General features: G+C 45.0%; 1 protein-coding gene across 1 annotated transcript in view; it reads right to left on the bottom strand.

Annotated features, from left to right (window-relative positions):
- Positions 1–13,010, bottom strand: part of RFTN1 (raftlin, lipid raft linker 1) — a 187,109-nt gene extending 174,099 nt beyond the window's left edge. The window contains exon 1 of the mRNA XM_019726003.2: positions 12,110–13,010. The gene's annotated coding sequence lies outside the window, so the exon portion shown is untranslated. The remainder of the gene's footprint in view (positions 1–12,109) is intronic.
- Positions 13,011–18,847: the final 5,837 nt, after the last annotated feature.

Genomic DNA, 18,847 nt, shown 5'->3' with positions numbered 1-18,847 from the left:
AAGGTCTGCTGTGAGGCCCTCAATTACAAAATATAAAAATGGGAAGACCAGGCCCTGCACTCAAGGAGATGGCAGGTGAACGGAGGAGAAAGACAATGAACAGATAGATATACACGGTGCAGTGAGGCTGGCTGTTTTAGAAGTCTGGGCAGAGTGTGGGGCATTCAGAGAAAATCGTTGTGATATAAAACAGAGAGTACATCACCATAGGCAGTTCCAGAAAAAGCTGATCAGCAATGGGGCATGATGTCCTCTGTCATTTTAAATGTTCAAATTTTTATTTTAAAAGTATTTTTAATTTTTTTCTGAAATGCTTCCCAAGACGCCCATAAAACACTGGAAAACCACTTCAAAAAGGATCACCTCCTTAAAAGATGATTTCTTTTCAGCTACAGTTTATAAAAACCTCAGTTTAAAGGTTCATTTTTACTATCAACTAATGCACACGTATTTAAATAATGGGGGCAATAAATGTAGTTATATTTTCAATACAAATTAGTTTCATTAAGAGAGAGCCCTCATTTACCACACTTGCCACTAATCTGAGGCAGGCTGTAAAGCTAATTTTAACACTTGCCAACAGCTCATGACAAGCAACCAGAGACAGCAATTACATGCAATGATGCTGGATCAGATGGCAAACTCATTTTCTATTTCTACATTCAAATCCCATATTTGCAGACTGGAGTGTATTTATTATATCATTCAGGCATCCAAAGTAAGAAGTGACAATCCAAATTTAAAAAGATTTTCCATGATAGGAATATCTCTTTCAACCCAGACATGTAAATAAAAACTTCAAAATTCAGTCAGCTGTTCAGATGATGTCAAATCTTGATATCCTACAAACGTTACCTAAGATAGAAAACAAGGATAAGTAAAATTTACCTGTTGAAAGTGCTCCTGACTTGATGCCAAGTAAAAGAACTATCTATATGAAACAGTATTATTGTATGGTGCCAATTTTAAATATCTAGGTGTATAACTGCATATAAAAATCCACATTCTTTTTTTAAACTGGCAGGATATATAGACCACGATGTTCACAGAACTTTCCTCTGAGTCATGAGATTATAGGTGACATTTCTTCATGATTTTCTTTATTTTTCAAGTTTTTCTGTGTTGTGCGTGCAGTATTTTCCTAGTTGAAAACAAGGAGGGGTCTTATAGCTAGCCTCCAAGATGGCCCTAGGGCTGACCTGTACAGCCAGTAGGATATTGCTGAAATGGGGAGAGTGATTGCCAAGGCAAGATTATAGGAGACATGAGGGTTCCACTTCACTTTCTCTTGGCTCATTCACTCTGGGGCAGCCAGCTGCCATATTATGAGGAAGCTTTATCAACCCCATGGAGAAACCAGTTCGTATGGTAGGGAACTGAGGCTTCCACCCAACAGCCAGTTCTAATTCAACATCCATGTGGAAACAGATCCTTCCGCCTCAGAACTGCCTCCAGCCCAGATGACATCTTAACCACAACCTCATGAGCGACCCTGAGTCAGAATCATCCAACTAAGCCGCTTCTGTATTTCTAACTCACAGAAACCCTGCGAGATAACAAATGCTTATTGTTTTCAGCTGCCAAGTTTGGGAGTAATTTGTTACACAACAAAAGATAAGGAATACAAGGGGTATTTACGTTATCCAAAGAAAACACTGGCTTACCACTCCACCCCCACCCCGACCCCCACGTCTTAGTGGATGTCTGATCGACAGGATCCTTCTGCTCTCCAGCTAGTCTCCACCACAACCACCCTTAACTAAAAACAGCTCCCTGGGGGGAACTTGCTACTCAAAGCATGGTCCTCAGAGCTGCAGCATTAGCATCCCTGGGAACCTGTGAGACATGCAGAACTTAGGCCCTACCCAGCCCTGTGAAATTAGAACCCATCTTTTAATGGCAAGTGATTCATTAAAATTTGAATCACAGTCAAATTTGAGAAACCCTAGACTATGGCAGTGGTTCTCAATCTTGGTTGCACACTGGAAGCATCTGGAGAGCTGTTTGAAAGTCCTGATGCCCAGGCATTTGAGGGTGGGGTCCAAGCATCAGTATTTTTTAAAGCCCCCTAAGTGATTCTAACTGGCAGCCAGAGTGGAGAATCAACCCTCTAGTGGCAAACCCAGTCTTTTCCCATTTTTAACTCTCTCTCATCTCCTAGCACCCAAGCCTCATTGGGGCCCGGATCTTTCTTAAGCCTCTTTAACCAGGGCTGAGAGCTACAGTCTAGAAGACCGTGGTCCTGCTGACCCTCTTGGTTCCATAACGCCCCCCCACCCAACTCCTGAGTCTCTCTGTTCTTCAGATGCTCCCTTCCCAGACTCTCTGCTGTCCTCCCAAACCCAGGTACGCCCTTAAAGTTCTATTCCTAGTCCTCCTCCTCTGTTACTTTCTGAAAATCACTTTCATTATAAACCACTGCAAACTTATGGATAAGATAGAAAATGAGACATCTATGTACCCACTACCCGGGTTTAGCAAATGCTTACATTTTACATTATTTGTTTCACATCTTTTATTTTTGAAGAAATATGACTTTTTGGATGCAGTCGTTCCTGTTCTCCCCTATCCTTCTGTCCCTGATCTTATGCTTTTACAGTCTACATGTAACACCCAGAACAAGAGATGGCAAAGGTTCCGAGACGCCCCCAATTCATGGTACCCTTAGTATCTCAGCATGTTTTTCACAGCACTTCCGAGGATAAAAGCAATACCTACAGTTCTATTTATTAAGTATTCATGGCCAAACAACTTAGTAACCTTCTGAAAAAATGGAACATGCAAACTGAAAGAAAAAAATCTTTTTCCTTCATTCTTAAATGACCATAACTATGCACTAATGCGATGTGCATCTGTTGGACACTGCACAACTTCTCAAACCCTGAAATCAAACTGGGTACCAATACCCTCATTTCCTGTTCCACAATAGTTTTCTTCGCAACCACCCAAAATCCAGCATTGCAAAGACATGATGTCATCAAAGGAAAGTGGAGCTGTCTAATGTTGGTATTGCGAACTCTCACCTAAAGCTAGTAGTAAGGGTGGTACTCTAACACAAGCACCACTGTCTTTCCCTCAAAAATGTAAAACATACCTTACCCCTCCCCCACCATGAGTTTCCTGTAGTGCCTCGGGGTGCCTTGGTACAGAGTTTGGGAACCTCCAATACACATTTTTGTGTATGCTCAAAAAGTTACATGACTGTATTGCTTCCCTCTTGGCTATCATATCCCTCCTCATTAGCCTCCCTTTCCCTGCTATTGGTAAAAACTCTCCAGTCCTTCCCAGTCTCTCTTTTCTCCAACTCGAGGGGGACATGCCCAAGGACCAAGGACCAGTTTCAACGTCTTCACCTGCAACTTTCTCGGCACTTCCAGATGAATATGCCCCGAAGAGAAGTCAGCATCTTGTCCAACAGGTCTGTTCTTCCTCCCATGTTTTTGTTTCTATGGGTAGTACCCCTGCCCTCGTAACATCTAGGGTCAAAATGTTAGGTATCAGCCTGCTCCCGCAGCCGTCCTCACCCCACAAGAGGCCAGGTTTCAAGTGCTGGTAGATGCTTTCAATGCTGCCACTTCATTCTCCAGGCCGTCCCACCATTTCAGGACTGTCAAAAGCCTTCACTCTGGCTTCCCTTGGTTTCTTATCTATCTAATTCCCAGCACCAGCTTTGCCAGATTAATCATTCTGCAGTACACAAGTGGCTCAAAGAGAGTAGTCACATCTGCTGCCAGCTTGGAGTCTTTAGCCTCAACCTCACCCCTGCCTCACTCCTCCTTCCCAGTCTTGTCTCCTGCCGTTCCCCTTCATGTACCCTTGTGTCAGGTCGGACTAAGCCAGTGCTATCTTTTTTACACACCAAGTGCTCTCCAGACTCCATTCCTTTACCTCAACTGGACTCTCCACCTGACACTCCTTCCCTTCCATCTTGACCCTCTGTCTTAGGGTTCTCCAGAGAAACGCAACCAATAGGATAGAGGGTGTGTGTGAGTGGTGTGTGTGTGTGTGTGTGTGTGTGTAGATAGCTGTATAGCGAGAAGGCAGGGCAAAATTGTTTTAAGGGATTGGCTCATATGATTGTGGGTGCTGGCAAGTTGGAAATCTGCAGAGCAAGCCACACATCCAGGGAAGAGATGGTTACAGCACTGAGCCCTAAGGCTGTCAGTCTGGAGGCAGAATTCCTTCTTCCTCAGGAGACCTCAGTCTTTTCACTTAAGTCCTTCAACTGATTAGATGAGGCACACCCCTACTATGGAGGATAATCTACTTTATTCAAAGTCTACGAGTGCTGGTTTAAGTATTAATCACACCTAAATATAATACTCCACAGCAATACCTAGACTGGCGTTGACCAAAAACTGGATACCATCCAGCCTGGCCAAGTTGACACATAAAATTAACCATCACACGCTCCTTTCCTGAGCACTTAGTACATGCAAAGCACTGTTCGAAATGCTGGGGGCACCAAAGTGAAACAAGAGATAAAAATAAATAAATAAAATAACAACCCTGCCCTCGTGGACCTTACCTTGAGGAGCAGAGAAACAGACAATAGACAAAAATAATAAATGAACTTCAACTGTAAAAGTATATCAAAGAAAGAAAATAAGCAGAGAGGAGGGATAGCAAGTGCAGGAGAAGGTGGTACAATGTTTTTTTAAAGGGTGATCAGGGAGAGCCTCACCCAGAGGTGACATTAAGCAAAATCTTGAAGAAAGTGACAGAGCGAGCCAAGGTATAAGTGGGATGGTGTCGCAGGCAAGGTGGTGGCCAGTGCAAACAGACTGGAACATTCCAGGACCTGTCGCGTGAAGTGGGGCGGCCGTGGGCAGCACATGCAGTGAGAGGCAGGGGAGGTAGATTGTGTGGGCCGTGTAGGACGTGGTAAGGACTCTGGCTTTACCCTGAGTGAGATGGGAATCCCTGGAGGGTTTCCAGCTGAAGGGAGACATGCTCACTCTGGCCATGACTGACCACGGGAGAGGGGGGAGACCAGATGATGACGAGGTATAAGCCTCCAATTCTGCGTATGTTTTGCAGGTAGAAAATGGGATTTATTGGTGGTTTGAAAATAGGGCCTGAGAAAAAGAGGGCATCCAAAACACCTCTATGGTCTGTGACCTGAGCACCTGGAAGGCGGTGGCGGCCACCTTCTGAGAGGGGCATGGCTATGGGAGAAAGAACTGAGCCAAGGAAGACAGGAGAGTGTCTGAGATGTGTTAGCTCCAACCAAGTGGAAGTGTGAGATGGGCAGCTGGTAGATCAGTCCAGACAGAGTTCAAGGGAGAGCTCGGGAGCTTTTGGTAATGCTTCATCTTCCCACGTGACAACCAACTTCTCAAAGGCAGCAGTCATGTCTTCTTCATCCCCAACAATGGCTACCCCAGTGCCCTGGCCCAACAGATGCATGATAAACACCTACTGAATCAACATCCGTCTGGAGTAGGAAAGACTCTTATTATCTGGTAAAGGATGGAAAAGGGCCTTCGGAATATTAGTCTGCCACTGTCAGTTCACCTTCTCGACAGCATAGTACAGGCATTGGATGCACAGGCTCTGGAGTCAGATCACTTGGGTTCAAATCCTGGTGCCTCTACCTTGAGGAAGCCACTTAACCTCAGTTTTCTCAACTATAAAATGGGGATAACTGCAGAATCTCCTTGTAGGGCAAGGATTAAATAAGTTAACATTTTAACAGGGGTTAGAGGAGCTCAGGCACGTAGAAAAAGCAGTACTGCGTTTCCCTGAAAATCAGACGTAACCAGAAAAGAAGCCCTAGCAAGATTTTTAATAAGACATAAGCCCCAATGTGCCTTTTGGAGCAAAACTTAATATAAGACCCGGTCTTATTTTCGGGGAAACACGGTATAAATGTTAAGCATTATGAATACTATTACTAGTGTTGTTATCTATTATAAAGATTCCTTTTAACCTGCCTATACCCACAATTACACCACCTGAAAAGGGTGCTTATAATGCGTCACAGGACACTGGAAAAAAATCCCAAAAGACCTCTCTAAATTAAAAAAGTGTTTAAATGAACAGTGTGACTCCTTAGGCTTTATATTTCTGAAATTTGGTAATACACAATATGGTCACATTCCATTAACCAGAGTCCATGATTAACCTAATCTCTTCTCATCCAACTTTATGGATAATATCTATTACAACAATTTCTCCCAATCTGAAGAATTTAGGCATTATTCCATAAAACTTGAATGGTTCCTCAGAAAATATTTCCTCAGGGTGAAAAAGAAAAGTAGGGAGTTTCAAAACACACACACATACACACACACACACACACACACACACACACACACACACAGCAGAAAATGATAATCCTCTGCAAAAAATACATGCTGACAATCTAGGGGGTCTGCCTATGGAACAAAAATATGGAACATGTTACTTGTAAAGCCAAAAAAAAAAAAAAAAAAAAGTTGTCAGTGAAGTGTAGCTGGCATCCTGGTTGAAAAACGTGTGGAAACATCCAACACTGTTTTGTAAAATAGCTTAAGAGTTGGTTGGTACCAAAGCTGAGCAAAACAGAGCTGATGTTGACCTTCCACCTCTGGCTGATTCTGGTTCCCCACTGACACCTGAGGCCTGGCGTCCCCTCTCCACTGAACCTGATTCTGTTCAGTACAGAAGAGGGGAGAACCATGGTTCCATTCCCCCATTGTCCTGTACAGCCAGGACATGGAAGCTGCCAACCTCTCTAGTAAGCCCTATACCGCAGGGGCAGGCCAGACCAGGAAAACCCCAAAACAAAGCCTTCAAGTACCCCAAATGTTGTCTCCTCCATCTCAGTCTTGGCACGTAGCCATTATGTGTAGAATGTGACCTGATTTTCTAGCTCTTTGGTTCTGGCCCTGCTGAGAGCGATTTTTCTTCCTGAATTCAGCCCAGGTAGGGAGTTAGCTGCACAAATGCATATTTAAAAGCTGAACCGAATTCTTATTTGGAGAGCAAGGAATTAACAGGGCTCAAGCAGTGGCCATTGCTTGCCTGCTGCACCGATCTTTGCAGAGAAAGCATCTTGGTAAAATATGCAATGATAATAATGAAAGCCCTTTTGGAGGCCCTGGAGAAAAGGAAAATTCAAATGTATGTCAAAAACTGAATGTAAATGAGAGGAAAGGACACACTCACACACACACACACACACACACACACACACACAACTTTTAAAAGGTAAACATAAAAGAAAAATCTGGCTAAATTTATTTTTGTCAGTAAAAAGTAGCCAAAGCCTTAGCCAGGTGTGTTGCAAATGCTTAAACTGAAGGAAAAAAGAGAAATGCTTCCTGTAGAGTAGCACTATCAGAGAAACTTTCAGTGATGATGAAAATAGTCTATATCTTCACTGTTCAATTCTGTAGCCAATAACCACATCTTAGAGCACCGGAAAGGTGACTAGAGAGACTGAGGAACGGAATTTTAAATTTATTTCATTTTAATCCTTTTACATTTAAATGTAAATAACCACACGTACGTACTGTGTTTCCCCAAAAATAAGACCTAGCTGGACCATCAGCTCTAATGCATCTTTTGGAGCAAAAATTAATATAAGACCCAGTATTATATTATATTATATTATATTATAACGTTACATCACATTACATTATATTATATAAGACCTGGTCTTATATTATATTTTAAAAAGACCGGTCTTATATTAATTTTTGCTCCAAAAGACGCATTAGAGCTGATGGTCCGGCTAGGTCTTATTTTCGGGGAAACACGGTTGCTAGTGGCTACTGTATTGGATAGCTCAGCTACAGATACTCAAACCAAACAGCTGGCAATGGCTTTCATTTCCTACAATAAAATTACAATCATAATCAACCAACAACATCTTAAATTGTCACCAAAATTAGTACCTCTACATAGGCCCTGGCTGCCCCAGACTCAGCAAGCTTAAGACAGAAAGAAAAAAGAATAAAGAAAGTGATTTCAGTGTGTTATTTCTTGTGACTTTGCACTGCCTACCCAGTTTACATTTCTATACTATGGCTTTGCGTATTGGGAAATCTGTGTGCGTAGAAGGAATCTGCATTTGCGAAATCAAACATCACAGTCTCTCCCTTTCAAATCTGGGAAACATGAAAATGTGAACTTAGGGCAAGTTCCTAACCTCACTAAGCTTCAGTTTTCTCAAGGCTGAAGTATAGATAATAATGGTGCTCACCTCCCATGAGGATTAAATTTAGAGAATGCAGCAGGTAAGGTGCCTAACAGTGGCTGGCAAAGAGTAAGCACTTGGCAAGTGGTAGGTACAATTATTATTTTGTTAATAACAATAGTATAATCTGTAATAAAATAAGAATGGTGCCACTACAATGCAAATTTACAGTTAGCAAAGTTTTCTTCAAACACTTTGAACCTGTTTCCCAGGCTATGTAATGTGGCCTCTAGTAATATACATCTCAGGGCCCTGACATCTCAGTATTCACTGTCAACCTCCAGAGAGGCAATCACCCAGATGGGTACCATGAGTTACAAGAATCAGCCAACGCTGATAATGCCCCTACTCTGTGGCAGGCACTGGGCTAGGCTGTGGATGAGAACAGTCCCCAAACACACTGCCGTGTCTCAAGACTCTATACCATCTGCATAACTTGGTCCCCACTGAGACACCTTGGCAAAATGTAAAATATTTCATCCTGGGGTCCCTCACAGGCAGGGAAGCTCAATTCCTGTTTCCTGATCAGCCAAAACCAGGTTCACCTTATGGCCCTCAGAGAGGGACTAAGGTGCAAGGGGATCTGACAGGGGACCAGTCCATTTTCTCAGCCAGGACAATTAAGGGGGTGTTGACAGTCCAGGTTTTCAATGACAGGCCAAATCACTTTAACAAGAAAGCTATTCTCTGAGCCTTTAAAAAACCAAAACTGATCTTCCTCACAAAGCAAACACAACTCTTTTCAACAGCCAGCTGCCCAAGCTGGTGAAATCCAACAGGACTCTCCACCAATTCACATCAACCAGACCAATATGCCACAAATCCCCCAGGAGTTTCTAAGCAGAAATTTAGTGGAATTCTGCAGGACTGGGGGTTATTTTTCTCTATATAGAAAGCACTCAGTCAATCTTCTTTCACAACCAAGTGTACATCCCCCTATGGAATTCCCTTCTCTGAAGATCTCTAAAAATAAAATACTTGTCTGATCGTCTGCAATAATTTAAGTGTAAACTCATTTACTGGCAGAGTTAAAGTTTTCTCCCAGTTCCTCCACCTATGAAAACAACATGTTCTAGATTGTCTCAGATGGTCCCAATTTCTGGGTCCCTCTGGCCCCAGAAGAACTAGTCAAGCCATGCTCTTGATTTGGGGATGGGAAAATAGGTTGTAGTATCTGGAATTTCATACTCATATTCCTTGCTTGTGGGAATGGAAAATGGTATAAGCATGTTGGAAAGTCTGGCAGCTTCTTATAAGCTTTTATGACCCATCAATTCCACTTCTAGGCATTTGCCCATGAGAAATGAGAACGCATGTCGCTATAAAGACTTGTACACAAACATTCATAGTAGCTTTATTCACAATACCCGCCCAAACTGGGAATACATCATGTGTCTATCAACAGGGGGCTATATAAACAAACTGTGGCACAGACATAACCTGGAATACAACTCAGCAATAAAAAAAAAAAAAAAAATGACTGAACATTCAACATGGATGAATCTCAAAAACATACTGAGTGAATGAAGATTACACAACACTGTAGAATCCCACTTAAATGAGGTTCAAGAATAGGCTAAACTAAGCTAGAGTGAGAAATAATCGGAGCAGTGGTTGCCACTGAAAGGGTGGGGGCAGGGACTGACGGGGAGTGGGGGATGAAGGAACTTTCCGGGGTGATGGTAATATTCCCTTTCTTGATAGAGACTAGGGTTACACAGGTGTACGCATCTGTCAAAACATTATGCAAATGTTACTCTCAAGATTTGTGCATTTCATTATATGTATATAAATTTTACCTTAAGAAAATCATGAACATACATTGAACTCTAAATAATAAAATGTGTGCTGAAATGTTTAGGAGCGACCTGTATCAATGTGTGTAATTTACTTTAAATTGCATAAAATAGTAAGTCAGACTAACGGATGGACAGAAGGATGAATAGATGGGAGATGTGCAATAAAGCCAATATCGCAAAATTACAGGCTTGAGGTGTGGCTAGTTGGGTGGTCACTGTTTTTGCTACTTTTCTATATTTTCTAAAATGAGATAGACAGGGGAAAGAGTCGCAGTATCCTCTCCTTAGCCCACCAAGTTAGAAATTTGGCAAGCACCCATGCCCACCAAGCCATGGGCCTACATCGTTTCAGTTCTGCTGAAAAGTGAAGATTGCAAGAACTCAAGTAGCTTTACAGGAACTCACATCACTCATGCCAAAGATTTTCTGCCTGTTTCCCTACAGACAAAGCATTATTTGAATGTAAGCCAAAAATTCCTGCTCAAGAGGGAGAAAAAGAACACACTGACTTGTATTCCTAATTTGTTCTCTTTCAATTCCTGCACCGAATCTATTAGCTAACTGTACAACATTCCACTTCCATTTGCCCCACGTCCATGCAGCCAAGAGACAAACAAAGAATAACCACCCAACCCAATGTCTTGTTATACAAATACAGCCAGAGGATGACTGATGTCCCAGCTCGCAGGCCAGAAACCCCACTGAAGGCAAAAGAGGATGCAGAGCTCCCTCTGAGGTTAAAGTGATTTCATTGAGGTTAGCACACACATGCACCAAGAGCCCCAAACAGCTTGTTGCTTAATCCCTCTGTGGGGTTTGGTGACATGTGGGGTCACTTGAACTCGGTGTGGAATTCAGCTGCTCAGAGGTACAAATTAGGAATCCCGGTGGCTAGGGACACGTGGGGTCCATGGCGCACCCTCCCTGCAGGCCCAAAGGTCGCTCACATTACCCCGCCTTCCTTCCTGGCAGGGCCTCACTTATCCTGAGATGACACACGATGGCAGGGGCTGGAAGCCGCCTAGCCTGACTGCACGCCCAGCATCTGAAAACAACTGTACCAATTACAAGAAGGGGCTGTTGTTGGAAACCAGGGCAACCACTCAGATATAGGGATTTGTGCCAGACTTTTTTTTTTTTTAAATATCTTATTTGTTGTTTTTAAGCCCCCTAACAAACTCACTGACACCACCCAGTGCCCCTGGGGACTACCGACAACCACACAGGACAGCTCGGCGGCGTGTGGGGCAGGGAGAGGAGGCATCAGGGAGCGAGCCTGGGTCCAGCACCTCGGCCTCCACGCTGTTCTCACTGCCAAAGACAGCGATACCCTAGGTGAAGGGCAAGAGCCCCGGCCGGGGACGGGGGTGTGCATGCCTGACACGTGGATTTCTTGAAATACACCACTCCATCCTGACCCTGACCCAGACCCACCTTGACGTCCACTGAGCCTAAGAAAGTGGGTTAGGACGAGGCAAGAGAACCCCTTACAGAAAGGAGATGCCTGTTTTCAGCGCTGAGGACTCCCTGCGCCCCGTCTCTGAGACTCCAGTGGCTGTGGCACTTCCTCTGAACGTACGGCACGTCTGCTCGCACCCATCCAGCACCCCTGCCCCGGGAACAAACCCGTCTCCCAGGGTGAACGCAGAAGGGCACCGGAGACGCCTCCACTCCACCCTCACGCCCTCCCGAATCTGGATTCCGCAGGCAGCTCCCTCCCGAACTTTGCGGAGGACCCCCTGCAGCCGTGTCCTAGACCCACCTGTAGCTTGGAAGCTTCCCCTCTGCTTCCTTCCTAGGAGCCCTCGAGCCTGCAAAGCCCACCACCCCCAACTCTGGGGTGCCTCTCCCCACAAAGCGCCGGGGATGATTTTGTTCCCCAAAAAAGTTGGCCCAAGACGGCTATGACCTATGGATCCCACCCCGACCCCATCCAAACCCCGCCGGAGGTGGGAGGAGGGGCCCTCCAGCAACCCTGGATTCTGGGAAGCAATGCCCCAGCTCCCGCAACCTGCAGGAAGCCTCCACGCGGGGCTCCCCGTGTCCGCCGGGGTCCCGGTCCGCTGGGCCAAATGGAGGGGCTTGTGGCCACATACACCCCAAGTCCTGCCGCGCGTCCACCTACCGTTCCGGACTCGCCGAGAAGGCGCGGGTGCGGGCTCCCTGAGACAGTGTGTTCGGTCCCGGGAGGAAAGTTTGTACCATGCAGAGGTGGCGGCCCGGGAAAGGCGTGGGCGCCAGTGGGTGGGGGCGGGGAGCGGCGGCACGACGTGCTCGTGTGTCTGTCCCTCCCGCGATCCGTGAGTCGGTCCCTCTGCGGAGCCCGCGGCCGCCGCGCTCCCGCTCGCTGCGCCCTGAGCCCGGCGCGCTCCGGCTTCAGTCCCGACGCGCCCCCGCCGCCGCCGCGCGTCCGCCGGCTACACTTCCTCTTCCTCTGAACTCATGTGCAAAATATGCTGCGCTGCATCTTCGCGGGAAGCCGCGCTGCCCCTGACAGCCGCCGCGGGAGCCGCGGGCCCGCCCCGCGCGGCTGCCTCCACGCGGCGGGCAACCGGCTTGCGGCACACACATCCACCCTGTCAGAGACCCCCGCTGCTCCTCCGCGCAGAGGTCCAAGGTTCTCGCACCCTCCCTCTCATCTCCTCCTAACTAAGGCTGTATGCGTCAAGAGCGCGCGTGGGGGTACTGGGATCCCTCAAATTTTGAGCTGGGATGCTGCAAGGCGACTGCCACCAAGGTGCTGATGGCTAGGGGTGGGAAGGGCTGTTCCTCCTTCCCATTCCACAGGTGGGCCCATCCCCTGGCGTCTCAGGTGCTGCCTAAGTTATTTCTTGGGAGTTAGTGCTGTGGGAGAGGGATAATGCCACCGTCTCCTTGGTACACCCTATTCCACCAACTTAGGGTGTCCGGGAGGTTTGAGATCTGGTGAGCCATCTTGCCCAAGAAGAAAATTATATCAACAAAGCGCCAGACCCGGGCTGCTATAGTAAAGTGTAGATGTTCTTGGAACTATCCAAACGAAGCAAAATCACGGCGCAGGGGTTAAGAGCCGTAGGTACCCTAGAGCCAAACAGCCAGGGCCTCCTGGCCTCTTCTCACTCCCTTTGTGACTTGGGTAAGTGACTTAAACGGACTTGTTTTCTTATTTGTCAAACAGTACTTCCTCCTGAGTTTTATATGTCGTGTAACTTACACTTAAGTTACTCTGTAACCTAGCTATTATCATTGTTATTATTGATTCTATAAGCGACGGGAACAGACCCCACATAATCTAATTATCTACCTTTTCTGGTTGGACAAGGAGGGAGCCGTAGGCATTGAAGTCCGCGGGGTAGAGGGTTGGATTCAGCCCCAACAGGGTTATAATGAGGTCCTTCTGGTATTAATAACACCTCCCCAGGGGGTAAGGAAATGCTATTTTGTTTTCAGGAATTCTTGTTACCACAGCTTCTCAGAGATTTTATTCCTTTTCTAGATCCATTTTAGTCGTTTTCCTTTTCCCTCCCCACACCAGGGTTTTTGTTTTTTTGTTTTTTGCCCCTTCACCTTTCCACCCCAGGCATTGCTGGCCTCAGTCACCACCACCACCTCCAGTCTCCCTCATTCTCTGCCCTCCGTTGGCTTGCCATGTAGGAGAAAATAAGACCAGGTGATGGTCCAAGTCCAGGTTCAAACAATAGTGTGTGGGGACAAGTGTTCAGTGGCACCACCGATGGTTTTGAACACCCCTCTATGAGGCCAAAGGGAGAGATCGTTTTGTTACGGCATGTATCTGCCAGAAGCCTTCAGGTGCCGCAAGGCAGGGTCTACCTGAAATCTTTCTGATTCTTTCATGGCCATTACATTGGAGAAAAAAAGTAACATTTGTAGGTGTTAACCAGTAGTTCAAAAGTAAACACAGAGTATTTTTTGAAAAGATAAAGAGAAAAGGGGGTAATGCAACGTAAGTTGGTTATGGTTGGGGGAAGAGGTTGATTTCCCTGAAGCAAATCGTTTCTTTTTTTATTTTTATTTATTTGTTTATTTCTTTTTAAAGTTTATTGAGGTGACAATGGTTAGTAAAGTTACATAGGTTTCAACTGTACAATTCTGTAATACATCATCTATATATCACATGGTGTGCTCACCACCCAGAGTCAGTTCTTTCCACTCTATAAAATTTTTGCACATAATTTTTTTTTTAACACCAGGTCCTTGGGGTTAATAAGTTATTCTGATGGTTTTCATTTTCCTCCATTCAACATTTCCCTGAGTACTCATGGTCTGTAAATGTCTTAAAAGTCTTTTCCCCCCTGCTTGGATCTGCATTTTTTTAGGGGTTTCTACAACTCTCAACCTTTCCCTCCAGATATTCTGACACTTCCTACCTGGTGGGTAGTAGGTGTTCAATAAACATTTGTGAAATGAATAGACAAGTCATTAGCATCCTGCTTTTAGGCTCTTTGTAACCCACATTGAACAATTATGTGGAGTATTCTGATTCCCTTTCACCTGGCATATCCAATGAGGAGCCGACGTTACATTCATTTGTGTTGTGCAGCAGTCAACCTTGATTTTCCACTTGGCTGTCATGAACTGGCCAGCCAGGGAATAGACCCTGGGCAGCTGGGCCTCACCTCTGACTGACCTCGCCTACCCAGCATCAACCCCAAAGATGCTAGAACTGTATCCTGATGGGTTACCTTGGCAACCTCACAATGTCATCTGTTAGAATGTCCTAGGGCGGCAGCTTTTAATTCTATCACAGCGGTCTCATCGGGGGTCATGTAATAGTGCTGTTTTTCCTCTGCTCACACTTCCTCCCCCTATGATTTAACACTAAGTACTCGTGGAGGGAGCCGAACACGGGCAAAACCAAGTTATTACAGCACGACAGATCACAGATGGCCCCAGAATTGGGATACCCAGTGTTCACAGTCAATAAAATGCAGGCCCCGAGTTAATGGGGAAGCTGGTTCTCCTCATCACTCCTCTCCTTTCCACTGGGGTGGGGGTGGGAGCTAATGGTGGGAAGGAGAGGAGTTAAGCCAGCCTAGGCAAGCGAAAGAAGCAGCTATGGCCAGACTGCACTATTGTAAAAGCTCAGTTAAAGGAGCCCCCTGCTAGAACAATTCTCTCTCTTGGTCTCAGCAGCATCATCCCACTCTGGAGATGATGAAGGCCATGGGTACCAGCCGCCAAAACAGTTTTGCTGCATCCCAGCTACACAGAGGCTTGGAAGGAAGGAGAGTCCCAGCTAACCTTCTATTCTGCCCACTTCTTCCCACCCCAGTCCTCACTATGCGATTTTACAACACTCAGCCCTCCCCTCCTAACTTAGCTCAAAATAACTCAGTCCCCTGTTATTCTGTAGAGAGTATTATGCAGAAAATGGACCCATCCAAAGATCTGGAACCTGAAGAGCTATTGTCCTAATTACTTTTTGGGACCACGATACCCATATCTTACACATGAAAGCTGAACAGCAACATATCGGGGCTGACAGAAGAGATAAGTAAATTCATATATGCCCCAGACGTACAAGAATTATTCATCTTTATCGTCACAGCTAATATTTTAAGTGGGTTTCCAGCTACAGTGAGATCAGTTTGGCCAGCTGCTCCATACAAACTGGCTGCAGGTAGCTGGCCCCATGTACGGTGACACTCATTGCTGTAAGGAGGTGTGGTGGCAGAGGCCAGAGTTTTGTGCCCAAGAGCCCGTGGTTTTGGAGGAGCCCCTGCCCTCTGTTCATTGGAGCAGGCACATCCCTCACAGACACACCTCAAGCAGGACTGTCGTGTTCTGGTCGCTGTGGAGCAAGGCACACGTGTGCTGGTGTCCCCTGTACTGCCGCCCTCAGCAGTATGGGATTGTGAGTTGGGGGTCAGAGCAAGGAGTTGTTAGGATATTTTATATATTTTCAGTGATTGGCAAAGACCAGGGACTTTTGTCCAAAGTGTAGTCAAACTATTCCTTTGCGAATGTCATCCCCAGGCATCACCAATTTGTTGAAATGTTGGACGATTGCCAAATGTTCCATTCATCCCATTACCTACCCCCCAACCCCAAAATATTATTATTCTGCTCCTGAATCTGCTCGTTTTACCTCTGAATTTCCAGTGTGTCAAATGGGCAGTTCAGGGGAGCAGGGGCCCCCCTGTGGCTGAGACAGAATTTGCTCTGTGGAGCAAAGAGCCAGGAAAGACTGAATTTCAGGAATACAGTGTGAAGCACACTGCTGCTGGCAGCCTTGTTTCCTTTACACAGCATACGGACCCCTCTGGCTTCACCAAAAGCATCTACATCCACACCCCTTCCCTGGTTATTCCATTCGTGGAACATTATCTATTCACTTGCATTTGTGAACAAACTTTATTACCAGAGATAGGAAATTATATATCCCAGTGAATATGTAGGAACCCTATGTATTCCACAGATGTTAAAAAAAAAAAAGGAGATTGTAGAAATAAATCATTAAATAAGGGGTGGGATAATATTTTGATACATTAATTGATATAATTTCCCTTCCACCCCTGCTACTTCCCCTTTCCCCACTGTATTTCTTATTACACTCTTCCAACCCTCTTCCCATCATTTTAGACAGCCAGAGAAGACATAGTTTGCCATATGAGAGAATTATCAGGACAATACCAGGACAAAACAAGTCACGTTCTTGGCTTTTGGGTTTCCAAAGTCAAGGTCCAAATATGAAATGAAAAGAGATAAGGAAAAATATGAGATCAAGGAGAACCATTGTCCCCTGTCATGTCTCTTTTCCTTCCCCTGCCCACTCACTGTCCCATACGCACATACCTTCCAAGAATAGATCAAAGTTGCCAGCCTGGAGCAAGGGGAGCAGCGAGAGACAGAGGGGATATGTCAATAGGAAACAATTGGTAGGACTGGCCAGAGTCAAATTGAGAAACTCACCTCTCTCCGCTCAAGTAAGCATCGTACATCCATACATCATCCATCCATAACACTCGGGAACCCCGTGGACAACGAGACAACAACTCTTGGGACTAGTCCAGGAGGAGCACTACAGATCTTCAGTAGAGAAAGGAAAAATGCTGTTCGTCCTTCCCACTAACATTTGGCAATGAACTCCCTCAGCTGTAGCCAGACCACAACCTGTGGATCATCAGAAAGACAAAGTCCTATTCCTTGAGTTTAATCCTCACTTAACAGCTCAGGAGGCTGGTAAGCCCTTGAGATGGAGAGTAGGGCTCTGGAACACTGAGGGACAGTGAAAAGATCCAAGAGGATGAAAGATGCTCCTATTTCCCATCAGACCTGTACTGAGATGTGCCTGACTGACCAGCTCAGAATTTCCCTTACAAGGCAGGGCTGTGGTGATCATCAGGGCTGTCCCGCAAATAGTTCTGATCCTCTCCTTCTGGTCCCATAGTGGGGTTGCTCTTCTTGGCTCCTTATGGTTGGGAGAAGCTATATGACTAGTTCTAGCCAATGACCTGTGAGCAGAAGGGATGTGTATCACTTCCACGATAATTACTTGTTAGGACAAGGCCCTCCAGAGCCCTTTTCCCTCTAGCAATGCTACTGGCAACATTATATATGGTGGCTGCTCATTGGTCTAGGTCCAAGAATGGTTGTGAGAAGCTGAGCTCTCCCTCTAACCTGTGAGGATTATGGAACATGAGCAAGAAATGACTTGTTTTTAAGCCACTGAAACTACAAGTTGTTTCTGCAGCATAACCTAGCCTCTCCTGATTGATATTACCTATAAGAATCAATCAAATATCCTGGAAGTCATGATGAGCGCATCTGGGAGCTGGAAGAACAAAGGAAGCATCCAATTACAAGAGCATTTCCCACATTAACCTGGAACCCTAATAATTCTCATAATGTTCAGTTAGAAAAGTCCATGATCAAAAAAGCAATAAAAGCTATTATTTAGTCATTCATTTAATGTTGAAGTATTTATTGAGAACCTACTATGTACCAACACTATGCTAGGAATAGGGATAAAGAAGGAACAGGCATTTTTCCTATTCTCAGAAAGATTTTAGTCTAGCAATATTCAATAGTTATCTAATGATTGAAAATGAAACTAGGGCCTAGAGAAATTAAGAGATTTCTCAAGGTGATGCAATTGATAAATGGTGAACTAGGACTTAAACTTGAGCTTTTTTACTCCAAATTTTGTGTTTTCTTCACTATCCCAAAGCACTTTAAAATAGCAGAATCAGTATCGCTTCACGTTTGCTCAAAAGAGTAGGTGGAATTTAATTCTAGGATGCTTTATGCCTCCCACCTTAATGTTTGCTGATACCTGAAATTTCTTTAATAAGCACAACTTTGCATTCCATAATTAGTACCTAGCAGAGGGCCTGACAAATAATAGGCACTCTCTAAATGTTTTTTTAATGAGTAAAGCATGCTTGAATGAATAAATAAATGAAATAAGAAGGCTTAAAGACTTGCAACTATTGATTTAAATACCAGATACACTCAATGTCTTTCATACTAAACCACAACAAAATAATCACTCAACATAGATGTTATGTCTGAAATGGAGAAATAACTTTTTTGAAATATTAATTGATGCTCTTTCCAATCCCAATATTTCTTGTTATCTTCCCCCCCCCGCCTTTTTTTAAATCAGGGATCCAGCTAAACTATTTGGCATCTATAGCTCAAGGAATGGTTGTTTCAGCAGAAAGACAAAGAAAAGTCTCAGAGATCTCAAAAGCTTGGACTTTTGAGTTTTAAATGTCCAAGGGGACTCAAAATTTAGAAAAAAATTAAGGAGGCAGAAAACTATCTCCCCAACTTCTCAGAGGACATAACATAACCCCAGACTGCAGGGAGGGAGAAAAGTGTGAGGAGAAGCAGGAGTGAGTGACCATTGTGTGTCCCT

This window comes from Rhinolophus sinicus, linkage group LG10 (genome assembly GCF_036562045.2).
Source record: "Rhinolophus sinicus isolate RSC01 linkage group LG10, ASM3656204v1, whole genome shotgun sequence".
Lineage (NCBI taxonomy): Eukaryota > Metazoa > Chordata > Mammalia > Chiroptera > Rhinolophidae > Rhinolophus > Rhinolophus sinicus.
This window is presented reverse-complemented; position numbering and strand designations above follow the sequence as displayed.